General features: G+C 37.8%; 1 protein-coding gene across 5 annotated transcripts in view; it reads left to right on the top strand.

The window, feature by feature from the left end:
* Window positions 1–14,448, top strand: part of DTNBP1 (dystrobrevin binding protein 1) — a 158,516-nt gene that overhangs the window by 84,605 nt on the left and 59,463 nt on the right. The window lies entirely within an intron of this gene.

The following is a 14,448-nucleotide window of genomic DNA, read 5'->3' on the forward strand; positions in this document are numbered from 1 at the left end:
CCGGGTTCACGCCATTCTCCTGCCGCAGCCTCCTGAGTAGCTGGGTCTACAGGCGCCCGCCACCTCGCCCGGCTAGTTTTTTTGTATTTTTAGTAGAGACGGGGTTTCACCGTGTTAGCCAGGATGGTCTCGATCTCCTGACCTCGTGATCCGCCCGTCTCGGCCTCCCAAAGTGCTGGGATTACAGGCTTGAGCCACCGCGCCCGGCCGCCATTTTTCAATTAATTACTTATGAGCAATTAAGTACTAGAAATCCTATTCTCGAGAGACTCATTTCAATAACTGAGAAAACTTTTTGAAATCGCTTCTGATTTAGTTGTTTTATGCTTATTATACTTCACATGTACACCAGCATTGTCCTTTAGATTTACTGAATGGTTAAAGATTTCCAAGTATATCGTTTATGGTTGAATTGTTGATATGTCTGATCTGTTTGAATTTAGAAAAAATGACGAATTCTCAAGATAAAAGGTATAAAGGCATATTCCTCCTTTAGTTATTATTGAACAGCCTTGTTTGGCTGGATTTCTGTTTGACCTACCACAGTTATAGTAAATGATTAAGCTCCTGGCCAGTTTGTTGAAGGTAATGTTAAATGACCGTGTGATACAATGTGTTGTCATGGCTGTCATTGTTCTTAATTCGATTTGTAAACCACTACTTGTATACTTTTTTTTTTTTTTTTAAATCAGTGCTTTAAAATAAGATTTGAAATCCTTATAAATCCTTCTCATTCTTTTCTTTTGGTTGACTAGTTTAGTATCTTCTTACGTAACAGCAAGAGATGAAAAAAACAATCAAGTTAATATTAATAGACAGGGCAGGGACACAGATTATGTAAAATGTCAGTTTTACTTGCATCTCAGTGCTGAGGCATACTTTTTTTAGAATGACAATATTCAGAGAAAAAGAAGAGAATAGCAGTTTGCAAAAGGTTAGGTAGTGTTGCATATTACCCGATAGAATAATTCAATTTAAGCTGAAATATCTTGTTTATACACACATTCCTAATTATGTACAATTAACAGCACATCAAATCCACCCACAGGCCAATTAAAGATCTCAAATGTGAACAAACCCCAAATTGAATGTTGCATTATATCAAGATTTTTAGTATCAGTGTTCATTCAGAATTGTTTCTTCTTGAGTGTTTTGCTAATATTTTAAAAACGAGGCCTGGGCATGGTGGCTCACGCCTGTAATCCTAGCACTTTGGAAGGGCCTCCTTTGGGAAGCCGAGGGGGGTGGATCACCTGAGGTCAGGAGTTCAAGACCAGCCTGGCCAACATGGTGAAACCCCATCTCTACTAAAAATTCAAAAACTAGCCAGGCGTGTTGGTACACCCAGCTACTCAGGAGGCTGAGGGAGGAGAATCACCTGAATTCGGGAGGCGGAGGTTGTAGTGAGCCAAGATCACAGCACTGCACTCTAGCCTGAGCCACAGAATGAGACTCTTATCTCAAATAAAAAAGTACCCTATAACAAGAAAAACAGAAATGTAATAGCTTTTCCAAAGTATTAGTGAAGAAAAAAACATTTAAAAATTTGTTTGAACATACTGTGGCAATTTATTATTTTTTGAATATTGCCTTTTTCCTTCTCAGGTTGCAGGAAAATAAAGGGTATTACTTCCTCCAATTGCTTTATTCAACTTATATTTAGAAGCTCTTTTCTAAATTGGGGGAAAACTGACTTTTGAGAACCAAAATACAAAATTAGTAACCTTCAAAATTAGTAATGTAGATTAATATCATCCACCAAGTTCTGGATTCTCCCTTCTATACTCCATAGAGGTTGATGAGTTATGTTCACCTTACTTCTGCTGCATATGGCCAATCTCTACAAGACTATTAAAACCAGTTGTTGTTCTTGTCTTAATATTGGCAGTCGGAAATTTTTCTGTGTTCCCCAAATACTGCATTCATTTAAACTTTTTAGTGACAGTCACTCAAATATTAGATAGCAGAAAAAGGAGATTAGGATCATAAAAGTCCTTATTTTATATTTTTAGTGGGGAAGGCATTCCATTATTGTAAGCACATGTAGAGTACATAAGCTTTCATAGTCTTTAAAGACATAAGACATTGATGACTTAGCTCTGGAAAGCAGAGCCAGTGGAAGAGGCGGAACCAGAGTGGTCAGAGAAACAGGAAGACCAAGGCAATGTAGTGACAAAAACAAAAACAAAAAAACAAACAAACAAAAAACTGCAGAGGAGAGAGTTTAAAGGAGGAAAAGTGGTTATCCGTGATACAAGTAATGCAGAGAAGTTGAGCCGAATGGGGAGAGCCTGTTGGATTTGACAATGAACAGGTCATTGGTGACCTGAAAGAGCTGTTTATAAAGGGTGAATCCGAATTGAAAATCAGAAGTGTATGAATAGGCCAGGCATGGTGGCTCATGCCTGTAATCCTAGAATTTGGAAGGCTGAGGCAGGCAGATCACTTGAGGTCAGGCATTCGAGAACGGTCTGGCCAGCATGGTGAAACCCCATGTCTGCTAAAAATACAAAAAAATTAGCCCAGCGTGGTGGCGGACACCTCTAGTCCCAGCTACTTGGGAGGCTGGGTCATGAGAATTGCTTGAACCTGGGAGGCAGAGGCTGCAGTGAGCCGAGATTGTGCCACTGCACTTCAGCCTTGGCAACAGAGTAAGACTCTGTCTCCAAAAAAAGAAATGTATGAGTAGTTAGGAAATAAAGGTGACATGAACTAATTGTTCAATCATGAATGGATAGAAAAAAATGAAAATGTAACGAGATAGGATCCGGGTCAAAGTCAGGGGAGGTATAGTTGAACATATTGAAGGAGTCATTATGATATTAAAGAAAATGGAAGGAAATGGTATCCAGATAGGTTATCCTTGGAGAGTGTCCAGGGCCATCTCTTTTCCTAAGACCTTAGAGAAGGAAAGGATGGCTGATAATATAGGGAAAAGTTGACATGGAAGGATGAAAGAATTTTTTGAGAATTCACATAAGGAATGATAATCTGAATTTTCAGGGCTAGGCTCAGAAGCAGAAATAAAAAAGCAAAACAAATATGCTTTGGCTAACAGAGTTGGAAATGGGAAGACATGTAAGCTGGGCCAGCAGGGCATGATAACCATGGATGCTAATGAGACTGTGATTGCAATGATTGGCTGTGGAGTTCACACTGGAGAGGAGAGGCCTGACCAGACCATGAGAAGAAGCAGGCTGAATGGTACAGGTGAGGTACCCCATAAAGGGGAAGAAAACTTTTAGTGGTTGAGGTGGATCTTATGGTCAAAGAAGAGATTTCAGTTTGAAATCTTAGAAGGGGAGCAATTCCCAGTGATGATGATGGCTAAATTTGAGTAAAAATAGAAGGCACCAAGTCATCTGACTTGGAGAATTCTGAGTCTTTGAGGAGTCTCACTTGTTTGGATGACTCATGGATGTGGCTTATGCATGTTACTGGCTTGGCAGCCCTTAACATTTACAGATAGGGATGATGATGCTAGATGGTAAACTTAAGTAGAGTTTGTTGGTTCACTTAAAGAATTTGCTTAACATGTGAGACAAAACTATTGAGCTGCCATTTAGCAATATTTAAGTGACTCAGGTTGGATGATGTTACTGTCCTCTGTCCTCAAGGAGCTAAAGGACTGTGGCAAAGCTTATAGGTTAGAAAGGCAAATGTATAATTTAAATACAATATAGAAATAATAGAAATAACTACACTAGGGTGGGAGTAATCAGCCAGAGAGCGGTCATTACACTTGATCTGAATGATGAGTACTCGCTGGGCTGGAAAGGATAATAAAGACATTCCAGGAAGAGGAAAGAACAATTGTAAAGATGCAGATACGTTTATTTCAAGAATACAAGTTAAAATTTAATTTCTTATTTATTGAAGGAGCCACAAATAATTTGCCTGGCTGAAGCATATGGTGTGTGGGGGGAAGTGATGAGGGATGAAGCTGGACAGAGAGGCAAGGAACAACTGGTACCCAACCTTGAATGCCGCGCACAGGAACTTGGACATTTCCCTCTAGGCCAGTGGTCTTCAAAGAGGCATGCGGGCTTGCAAACCATGAGGAGAAGAGAGGAAACTGGAACTTTTGTTTTTTTATGTCATCCTTTTAAATGTCAGTTTTCTGTATATTATGTAATCAAACAGGAATTCATGCCTATGTCAGGGGTGCATGATCAAAAAGAGCTCAGAGGTTATTGTTGTAGCTGATAGAGTCCGGACAGGGAGTGGGATATCCCCGAGGGTTTCAATCAGGGTAGAAGGATCAGATTTGCATTTTAAAGCAAGTTTTCTGGAATCATATAGGAGATAGGTTAGAGAAGAGCAGGTCTAGACTAAAAGAGATCAGTTGGGAAACTATTAGATTTGACTTAAGGCATTGCTAGAATGGAGAGAAAGACACAGATTCAAGAAACTGAGTAGAATAAAAAATCACTATATTGTTCCTTTTTATTGCTGAATTAATATTTCATTGTATGAATAGACCCCATTTTGTTTATCCACTCACCAGCGGATGGACATTTGGATTGTTTCCAGGTTTTGCCAATTTTGAATAATGCTGCCATCAACTTTCTTACGCAAGTCTTTGTGTTGACATACATTTTTATTTATCTTGGGTATATAGCTAAGACTAGAATATATGGATTATATGACAACTTTGTGTTTAACTTTTTGAGAAACTGCTGAACTGTTTTCTAAAATGGCTGTACCATTTTACGTTCCTGTCAGCAGTGTGTGAGGGCTGCAGTTTCTCCTCATCCTTGACAACACTAGTTAGCTCTTACATTTAGATCTGTGATCCATTTTCAGTTAAGCCTTGTGTTCGTGTGAGTTAAAAGTCCACCTTCATTTTTTTACACATCGATGTTCAGTTGTCTCAGAACCATTTTTTGGCAGACCTTGGGGCTCTAGGCTGCACAGGCCCCAAGTCTCCCTCACAAGCCTCAGAACTATTTTTTGAAAAGAGCTTCTTTTCCCCATTGAATTGCTTTGGCACCTTGGGAAACCAGTGACCATAATGTAAGATTTTTTTTCTGAACTCTCCACTCTGTTCCTTATTGCCAATGCCACACTGCCTTGACTACTGTAGCTTCGTAGTAAGGTGTGAAATTGGGAAGTCTAAGTCCTCCAACCTAGTTCTTTTTAAAATTGGTTTGACTGTTTAAGGTCCTTTGTCTTTCCATATAAATTTTAGGATCATTTTGACAATTCTAACAAAGAACAGAGCCCTCTGAGACTTTAATAGGGATGGTTGTGTTGCATGTATAGATCAATTTGGGGAAAGTTGTCATCTTAATGATAGTGAGTCTTTCAATCCATGAACATGGAATGTATCCCTATTTATTTAAGTCATCTTCAGTTTTTCTAAGCAGTTTTGTTGTTTTCAGTATGTGAGTCTTAAATTTATTCCTTAATATTTCGTTCTTATTGAGTGAATTTCATCAGGAGCATGTTAAATTTGCAGTATCTGTAAGACGTTATAGGTGGAAGTGTCCAATGGGCTGTTGAACCTCAGGAGAAAGATCTGAGCTAGATTTGAAAGTAGCCAGCATGTAGGTGGGAATGGAAGCCCGGGATTTGAATGACGTTGCCCACAAACAACAGGGCAGAATGAAAAAAAGATGACAATGCATAGAAATCTAGGAAGCACCAACATTCACCAGACAGGCACGAGAAGAGGGCTAGTTGCCCATAGTGGAGGCCAAGAGGCAAAGGGGAAAATGTGATAAGGAGAACATTGCAAGGACATGTCAAGAAGCAGTGTCGTATTGTTGTGGAGAAGGCAAACTGAAATATAGCCTGAGAAGCTAATTGGTGATCTTAATGAGGACACTTACAGCAGCATGGTTTTGTGTATGTGGGGGGTGGGGGTGGAAACCAGATGGCAGAGGATTGGAATGAGTGGACTGTTCTGCCTTGTTCACCATTGTGACTCAGGTGCTTGGCACTTTGGTGCTTATTAAATATTTAAATGAATAAGGAAGTAGAGACAATGCTTTCAAAAGCTAAGGCTAAAGGAAGGAAAGAAGAGTAGTTACAGGAGAGAGTTAGGTTGAAGGAAGGATTTCTTTTTTTTAATTTTGGGAGGAAGTTGAGTATATTTCTGTGAAAAAGGAACAGAAGCTGTAGAGAGGGAGAGGTTGAAGATACAGTGAGAGTGGCTGATTGATGGAGCTGTGATTCAGAGGGGACCAGCAGGAGTGGGATTTAGACCATACTATTTTCAAAAAGGAAAAGATTGTGGAGAAGTGTTTGTAACTATTAGAATTGATGATTTAAGATACTTGTTAAAAATATACAGCACATTGCAAGCCCCTGGTTAGTGTTGCTGAATTTGAAAAAACCTTTAGGCTAATGCTACATTAAAAATGAGGTGGGGGAAAATTATAGATGCCTTGTGTGTTATGAAATGAACTATATTTTTAGTTTTTATGTTACTACTTTCAAACAGCAAGATTTCATCTCTCTTTTGCTGTGTTACTAAAGCATCTTTGTACCTAGATGATAAATTCATATGGATTTAGTATATTTTCAGCCTTCCCTCCCCTCCATTTTGAGCTGCATTTGGTATGGTCCCAGACCGGTGCATACATCCTTGCACACTAGAGCCCCTGAGAGCTTGCATTTTGATTTTACAGAGGCAGTAGATTCCAATGTATGTCTGCTTCAGCCATCAGCAAAAAACTAACAGGCTTACTACAATTTCTTTGGAAAAACCTGCTTCTGGCTTCAGCCTCACTTCCTTTGTTCTACATCCCAGAAGATGCACGTGAGGGCAGCTGCCTGGTGACTAGAGGCTTCACTTGACCAGCACTGAGCTTCTGTTCACTCATTCAGGTCTCACATCCATGTCATCTCCAGGACTCACCGAAAATAGTCAGAGGGATCCCTGTAGGTGAAACTTTATTTTCTTTTTCCTTTGCTGCTTTCCTTTGAAATGTTTACTTCCGTGCTTGGATACATTGCTGTATTTGCATGGTATGCAGATGATGTATTATTAAAAAGCAGAAATTAAATTCCAACTTGACTTGAACCTACAAGCAGTACATTTTTATGAGAGTATTATTAGTTTCTTTCTATTACCAACAAGTAATACTTACTAAATTAATACCTAAAATAAGTTTAAAATGTTGCATGGAAATGTAGGACATTTTTAAAAATATATAATATGTGTCTTCTCATGCATCAGGTGAAATTCATCAAATTGACATTTTTTATGAAGCAATATTTGTATTAAAAGATAAATATAAAATACCAGGAAAATAATGCTAGCTATTTGAATAATAAGTCCGGTGCAGCTCCACAAAACTAATTCAGCATCCCTTGCTGCTAGTATGTTCATTTTCCAAGAGGCAGTTAATAGAATTAAATATGTGAGCCATATCCAAAGATAGTATAAAGTTAAAATTGATTCTGTGGTACTATATGGGTTCATCTAAAATGGCTGATTTTCAATATGAATTTTGAAAAATGTCATGATGCTTCATACAGTTTGAATATATATATGTATATATATTCTTTTCATAATTTTATAGAACTTCAGTGTATTCCTTATCTGTTAGCCAGAGGCTGTGGTTTTAATGACATCTCTGTGTGGTATTTATGTATATATTAATACATATACAAGAATATTGAAGTTGTGGAACTTACTGCAAAAAATACCTGAAAAAACAACTGTACATTTTTGTTGAGTAATTTATTGTACTATCCATGGGGGTGGTAACTAAGGAATAATTTTTACTAGTTATTGCATTTTTAAAAACTCCCTGTTGTTTCTTTAAGTTGACGTACATTATGGCATGTTATATACATCATGGCATGTTATATACATCATGGCATGTTATATACATCATGCCTTGTCAAGTTCTTAGAAGCCACTTCTCTTTACATGCAAAAAAAAAAAAAAAAATGAAAGAAGTACATGTTGTCTCTCATCTATCAAGGTTATTCTCTTTTTAATATTACAAATTTGAATAAGATATATCAAACTCAAGAGAAAAGTTCCTTCTTTGTGTCCCTCTCTCACGCCTGTATATGTATAACATAGCAAAACCCTGCAAGCTTAGATAGACATATTAACAGAAGTAAAGTAATAGCTCAGGAATTAATTACAAAATTGGAGCATTAATGGAATCAGATTCTAACTAAAGGTTTTACCACATTCTTATTCATTATTAAGTGTTCAGGAAAAAACGTATCAGTGAGAACTTGGCATTTATTTTTAAAGTATTTATTTGTAGGGAATGTGTAATAAATGACATATTTTCTCTTCTCTCAGTCATTATCTTAAATAATGGTTCTAAGAGTAAAGATCTGCATATAGGTATAATCTGATACTCAATTTTAATATTTTAGATTATTCATCTAAGAAATTACTCCTTGAAAATCTTGATTTGTTGGTAAATACTGGCAAGATTTTTGAGGTGTCTGCTCATCTTTTTCTCATATATCAATATGTATAAGTGTATATTCATTTTTTTAAAAGCTGGTTTGTATTTATGTAACAGTGTTTAAATAAAGTTAGTGTCTATGTCCTGTAATACCAAAATATTTATATCTTGTCTGTTAATTTTGGCTCTAAGACAGTTTATTTTTAAGACGTAGCTGATTCTTTATTCTAATGCCCTGTCTTAAGTTGTCATACTGGGCATGACCTGAAATTCTCTTAAGACGATGTTCTATATTGAAGGGGAATTGGCACTTTAACAGCTTGTTTAGGTATTAAACTACATAAAAATAGAGCATCGAGATTAGGGTTGTGATGCTTAAACGTTACCTTTCTGGGATTCCTTGTAATGATTATATGCCACCATTGTATGATCAATAATTATAGCAATAGAGTATTTTAGAAGTGAATCAGGACAACGTTTTGTTGTCTATCATAAATGTTTGGTATCATGAATAAATACAGCTATTCTGTTTCATTACCTTTTTGCTGGAACATGGTATAACTTGACAGCAAAAATTATACCTTTCAGAAAACTAAATTTTAAAACCACAAAAAGAAATCTTTGAAAATTTTAGCTGTCAGCCTTAACAAGAGACTTTGTCTGTTGAATTCATATGGAGCTTCATGATTTTGTCTTAGCTTTTTAGAGGTGTGTGCTGGAAAATAACCTGTGGGATCTTGTAGCTCTGCTGATTAAACTGTTGAAGGCAACTGTGATGGAGTTTGTACTTTTCTCAGAAGATTGGTAGTTGCCTAATGGTTTTTATAAACTTCTAGAGCAGGGGAGAAGTCAAGTGGCCACCTGAGCTGAGAAACTCTCACTCCTACTTAAATATTCATCTGGCTTTCCCTGTAAAGGTATGCCGATAGCATAAATATAAGTATATGGGTAGGAGCAGTAACTCACACCTGTGATCCAAGCACTTTGGAAGGCCGAGGCAGGAGGATTGCTTGAGGCCAGGAGTTTGAGACCAGTCCAGGGTAACATAGTGAGACCCCCCACTCTACAAAAAAATTTAAAAATTAGCCGGGCATGGTGGCATGCACCTGTAACCCTACCTACTTGAGAGGCTGAGATGGAAGGATCACTTGAGGCTCAGGAGTTTGAGGGTGCAGTGAGCTGTGATGGCACCACTGCATTCCAGCCTGGGCAACAGAGCCAGACCCTGTCTCTAAAATAAAATAAAATGAATAAGCATTTGAAATTTGGCTAATCTGTTTTTATTTAAGAAAGTAAATAGTGTTTACCCTAAGATAGGGGAAATAACAAAAGAAACATTGGAATAATATTGAACTATTTAATATCCTTTTGTATTCTTAAGAATCATGTAAAGTATTTGTATAAAAGAGTAGCATAGGATACTTATTAATATGCTATTCACTTTCAAGTCTCTAATTCCAGTTTTGAAAACCTATGAAATAAATACTACGGTAGATAAAATGGAATTGAACAGTCAGAAACTTACTACATGAAGATGACTCATCAGTTCTAATTATGTTTCTTTTTAACTGAAAATAAAAGTATATGTAATAAGAATTATCATAGTAATTGCAATGATGTGATCAAAAACATAACCACCGGGATTTTTTCTTTCATTTAGTAAAATTAATGTGGCACAGAATATCAGTCATACCATTATAGGTATATAAGTATAATTCTGTTAATAGAGTTTTATTTCTATTAAAACTCTAATAAATTAGTGAAAAGAAACTACTTATTAAGCATGTACATGTGTTAGCTCTGTACTTTGCATTTCATAGTTAGTACCACAGTATCTCAAGTAGTATCAAAACAACCTTGTGAGATGAGAAAATTGAGACTTAAGTCACCCAGCTAGTAAGCATTTCAGCAGGGATTTAAACCCAGGAACGTCTGCCCTCAAAACCTGTGTTTTTCTCACTTCACCACAGGCATTCCTGGGAAGTGCTAAAATGTAAACAATAGAATTTAGACAAGTTTTCACTTTCCATAATGTTCAGTGTTCTTTGTGTATTGCATTTATATCGAGTCCCTTTCCCCCATTCTCTTTCTGTACCACAAACTTTGAGTAGCTAAGTAGCATATTGAGATTTCATCTTTAACTGTATTTGAACTGCTTCCTGGTCTTGCTGTGTAGTGCTCCTTTAGTACAGGGCTATTCTAAGAATAAAAACCCAGTGTTTAAAAAAAGATGCTGATATATGCTGCAGAACCCTGGAAAGATTCCTCTGAATATGGGGTGTGGGTTGAAGCTCAGGACAGGATTAGAAGAAAGACTAGTAAGGCCTCTAGTTCCCCTCTCCACACTGTGTCCCGCTTGGACAGGAAATACTTCTCCATTCTTAAAGTCAAGTCTTTACTATTGCAGATGCTGATTTCTGAGTAACAATTTTAAAAGAATTCCTGCCTGGAATTCATGCCTGTAATCCCAGCACTTTGTGGGGCCAAGCAGCCTGGCCAACATGGTGAAACCCCATCTCTACTAAAAATACAAAAAGTAGGCGTGGTGTGCTCCTGCAGTCCTAGCTACTCTGGAGGCTGAGACAGGAGAATTGCTTGAATCTGGAAGGCAGAGGTTGCAGTGAGCCAAGATCTCACTACTGCACTCCAGCCTGGGTGACAGAGCGAGACTCCATCTCAAAAAACAAAACAAAACAAAACAAAAAACAGTTGGGCTCGGTGGCTCACACCTGTAATCCCATCACTTTGAGAGGCCGAGACGGGTAGATCATGAGGTCAGGAGTTCGACACCAGCCTGACCAAGATGGTGAAACCCTGTCTCTACTAAAAATATAGAAATTAGCCAGGCTTAGTGGCAGGTGCCTAATCCCAGCTACTCGAGAGGCTGAGACAGGAGAATTGTTTGGATCTGGGTGGCAGAGGTTGCAGAGAGCCAAGATGGTGCCACTGCCCTCTAGCCTAGGCCACAGAGCAATACTCTGTCTAAAAAAAAAAAAAAAAAAAAAAAAAAAACAGAAAAAGAATTTCTGGCAGTCTCCCCTTTTCTACTTCTTTCTAGCCATTGTATCTTAGAAAAACTTTTGAAGTCCTGTCATCTAGCACCTTGTCCCGTGCAGAGTCCCTTTATGAGCAGTCCTGAAGGTGTTTATCTGGTGTGTTGACAGTTCACACTCTCTACCAGCTTTCTAAGGCTTCAGAGTTGTAGTTCCTTGACCTTTTCTTTTTGTGGCAAGTGATGATAGATGCTTTATTCTCCTGATCATTCTTGTCTAGACCCTTGCTAGTTTTCCAAAACCCCATATAAAAATGGTGTTTGTACCTGCATAGTCTTCTAGAAATGGTGACTGTGACCATAGCTTTTTAGTCACCTTTTCTGCTGGTCAGCTCATGTTTAACCACAATGCCCAGATCTTTTTAACATGAAAGTGCCCCTAGTCTTTATTTTAAAAATAATTGTAAAAGCAGTGCATCCCCATTGAAGACAGGAAAATTTAAAAAGCTACTGGGGAAAAAAATTGAATCACTAGTCTGCAATAGCCTCAAACATTTTGAGGTTTATATACACACACACATATATGGGCACATCATCCAAAATTGGAGTAGCATACAAACAATTTTATTTCCTGTTTTTTCCCCTTATGAAGTGAGCATTCCCTCATGTCATTAACATACTGTTTTCCTATTGTTGGAAATTTAGGTAGTTGCCAGTTTTGTGCCAAGCATAACTTGTGCTATAATAAGCATCTCTGTACGTACATAGATAGGGCCACAGTTTTTTACAGCCTAAGGGTATTACATTTTTTAAGGCTCTTGGTGTGTATTCATCATTAGCTTTTTAGAAGGGTTGTGCCAGTTTATACTTTCATTAGCAATGTCTATGACTTTATCTATTTCATGGACACCTGAGTATTTTTTTCTTGTCTTTTCTAATATGATAGCAAAAATAAAATTTGATTATTGTTTAAGGTGTGGCGGGAGGTAAAATGTGATTTATCAGCTTTTAATTGTTGTTAAGAACTGCTTTTGCTTCTGGCTGCTTTCAGTTGCAGTTTTAGTGTACTTGTAGATTTGAATGAAGGGGTTACATGTTAAGGGCTTCAAATTGTCATATTTATTGCAGATATTTATCTTCAACTAATTATTTGCCTTTTAATTTTGCATGGTTATTACACACAGAAGTTTAGTATTTTTATTGAAAATAATTGTTTTGCTTTTATTATTTTAAATGGACACATAATTGTACATATTTGTGTGGTACAGTGTAATGTTTTGATACATATATATAATGTGTAATGATTAAATCAGGATAATTAACATATCTATCTCCTCAAATATTTCTTTGCATTGAGAACATTCAAAATTCACTCTTTTTTCTTCCTTTTTTTTTGAGAGGGAGTCTCACTCTGTTGCCCAGGCTGGAGTAGTGCAGTGGCATGATCTCGGCTCACCGCTGCCTCCGCCTCCTAGGTTCAAGCGATTCTCCTGCCTCAGCCTCCCAAGTAGCTGGGATTACAGGCACCTGCCACCACGCCCGGCTAATTTTTGCATTTTTAGTAGAGACGGGATTTCACCATGTTGATCAGGCTGGTCTCAAACTCCTAACCTCAGGTGATCTGCCCCTTGGCCTCCCAAAGTGCTGGGATTACAGGCATCAGCCACCGCACCCAGCCAAAATCCACTTTTATAGCTATTTGAAAATATACAATAAATTGTTATAATCACCCTGCAGTGCTCTAGAACACAGGAACTTATTCCTCCTCTCTGTAATTTTGTATTTGTTAACCAACATCTGGCTAGCTCTCCATTCCCAGCCTCTGGTAACCACTATTCTACTCTACTTCTATGCAGTCAAGTTTTTTAGCTTCCATATATGAGTGAGAATATGCAATACTTGTCTTTCTGTGCTGGGCTTGTTTCACTTAATGTTTTACAGGCTCATCCATGTTGCTGAAAATGATAGGATTTCGTTCTTTCTTATGGCCGAATAATATTCCATTGTGTATACATACCACATTTTCTTTATCCATTCATCTGTCGATAGACATTTAGTTGATTCCATGTCTTGGCTTTTGTAAACAGTGCTGCAATAAACATGAGAGTGCAAGTATCTCATCAAAATACTGATTTTCTTTTCTTTGGGTAAATATCCAGTAGTGGGATTGCTGAATCATGTGGTAGTTCTGTTTTTAGTTTTTTAGGGGAACCTCCATACTGTTTTCCATAACGACTGAGCTAATTTACAGTCCGACCAACGGTATCTGAGTTTCCCTTTCTCCATATCCTCACCAACACTTATCCTTTGTCTTTTTGATCATAGTCATTCTGACTGGTAGGAGATGATATCTCACTGTGGTTTTCATTTGCATTTCCCTGATGATTAGTGATGTTAAGCATTTTTTTCATATACCTTTTGGGCATTAAATGAATATTTTTAAATGATATCTTCCATTGCTTTTCTGCATGGAAGATTCTCTCCCAATCCTAAGAAATAAATATTAGCTTGTTATTTCTTCCAGTTTTTATTCTAGTTTACTTATCACTTTACTTAATCTAGAACTTATTTTGATTTATGGCATGAAATGACTACTCAATATTTTGCCATATAAGTAATTAATTTTTCTAGTACCATGCAATAATTCCTTACTTTTCTCTCCCTCTGTTGCTGGAAAAATGTAATTGGTTAAATTCCGTCCTGCCTGCATGGTGTATGCCCCTGAGCAGCTGAGAGTAGCTAGAAGAAAACATACATCCTTTCTTGAATTCTCACTTCAGATGTTGTCCACAATTCACTAGAAAGCTTTGAGCCAGGCTGGTAATCCTGGTACATTCCCCTCTGCACGCTAGGAGAATGCTCTTTTCTCGAACTGTGACATCCCCTCCCTGATCCCATTCCTAATTGCTTTCCTTTGATTTCAATGAGGAACTAGAAGCAGTCAGAAGAGAAGGGCTCTGTGCTCCCTGCACGAACACCCCCTCCTCCCAGTGTCGGCTTGCTCTGGCTTCCCTCCCTGACACTGTGGGGACGGTCCCTGCTTCCATAGCAAGGCCCTCAGTATAGGCG

This window comes from Rhinopithecus roxellana, chromosome 4 (assembly GCF_007565055.1).
Source record: "Rhinopithecus roxellana isolate Shanxi Qingling chromosome 4, ASM756505v1, whole genome shotgun sequence".
Lineage (NCBI taxonomy): Eukaryota > Metazoa > Chordata > Mammalia > Primates > Cercopithecidae > Rhinopithecus > Rhinopithecus roxellana.